Source organism: Herpailurus yagouaroundi, unplaced genomic scaffold, assembly GCF_014898765.1.
Source record: "Herpailurus yagouaroundi ecotype Mexico unplaced genomic scaffold, PumYag 164, whole genome shotgun sequence".
In the NCBI taxonomy this organism is placed as follows: domain Eukaryota; kingdom Metazoa; phylum Chordata; class Mammalia; order Carnivora; family Felidae; genus Herpailurus; species Herpailurus yagouaroundi.
The window spans coordinates 25268068-25269937 of record NW_024412405.1 but is presented as its reverse complement, the minus strand read 5'-3'; positions in this window follow the sequence as shown (position 1 = coordinate 25269937).

Sequence of the window (1870 nt, the reverse complement as noted above, 5' to 3'; positions counted from 1 at the left end):
ACATACTGAATTAAGATTTAGAATGTAAATGGTTAAAATAAAGCAAAAAAAAAAAAAGGTGTTCAACTTAAAAGAACAACTTTGACTTGTCAACACCATGCACCCTATAATGTCTGACAAATGGAATATTACTATACACTGCTTATAAAATACACAAAGCAATTTATATAAAAACAATACAGCACCTTTTTAAACCACATATGATTGAAAGCATAAAAGCCCCTTCATGGTAAAAGCACCTTAATCACATAGGGATAGCTAAAGTCAGCTGATCTCTGCATAAAAACTTTATATTGTGTCTTGAGTGGTCAATTGTATTGATCAGTGGGCACAACTGCCTGCAAAAGCTTTTTACGTGATAGGAGACACAGAGGGCAAAATGCTGCCCCCAAATCAGTGTTTCTCAAAATGTGGTCTGTGGAACAGAACAACTGAATCTGCTGGTGAAATTGCTTTAAAATGTAGATCCCCCAAGCCCAAATGAAGTTTCATGAATCAGAATCTAAGAGGGAGGGCCTGGAAACCTGCAGTTTAGCACACCTACCACGAAGATTTCTGGTACTAGTAAAAGTCTGGGGATCACTGTACAAAATAATTGCTTCAAAGCATAGGCCCAGCCGCCCAGTCAAGAGGAGACTAGTCGCATCTGTGAATTAACCCCTTCCCACACTTGTTCCTAATATGCCCGGTAAGATGATACTCCTGATTTTGACATTTCTAATGTTTTATCACAGAAAAAGGGTTCTGACATACAATAAAAACAAACTCTAACAAGCTCTAATTCATTTTAAAAAGAGTATAAGGATTCTAAACCATATATATAACTCTTGAAGCAATGAATGCCTGCAGAGGGCTTTAAAAAAATACAGAAGATAAGTGTCTAAAGCAAGTCCAGAGGATTTATTGGGCATGAGAGAAAGATATATCTCAAAGCAGTCTTGAAGAGGCAGAATGTAGCTTACATCCAGAATGGGGAAATGCAAATCTATTAAAAATTGACTGGGATGTTTAGGCTGCCCTTAACACTCTTGAGGCAGAAGCTGAAAACTACCAGCAAACATGTTTTGTTTGGCCAGCACAATGTTTTAAACAACTCTGAATTATTGCCAACATGTAAAAATTGGGATAATTCTTTTCTTTAAAAAAATATTTTCTTTCAAAACTGAAAATTGGAATAACTAGAAAAACCAGCCACATGGCAACAGTGCGAGGGATCCTGGCAGCAGCTGTCCACCTTTTAACACAGGTGTGAATTTCCAGGGCCTCCCCAGTGGCCACCAGCCTGCCTGACGCATCAGATCACCTGCCAGGTCCCCAAAGTCATTTGCATTGTCCACTCCAGCTTTAAGGAATTAAGGCAAAAATTCAGCCTCGTTGTGCTTCACTCTATTTCTAACAAAAATTCTTGCTACAAAGATCCTTTCCTACTTCAGACATGTTAAGAAAGAAATCAGATAATGTCTGCAAATCACCTAGAATTCACTCTAGTGTTCTCATTCCTAGCTACCCTCAGAACCACCTATGGAACTTTAAAAAATACGGATACCTGGGGGTGCCTAGGTGGTTCAGTCGGTTGGGTGTCCAACTTCTGCTAGGTCATGAATTCACAGTTCCTGGGTTTGAGCCCCACGTTGGACTTTGCACTGACAGCACAGAGCCTGCTTTGGATTCTCTGTCTTCCTCTCTCTTTGCCCCTCCCTTGCATGCACTCACTCTCTCTCTCAAAAATAAATGAACACTAGAAGAAGAAAAAGAAGGAGAAGGAGGAGATGGAGAAGAAGATGAAGAAGAAGAAGAAGAAGAAGAAGAAGAAGAAGAAGAAGAAGAAGAAGAAGAAGAAGAAGAAGAAGAAGAAGAAGAAGAAGAAGAA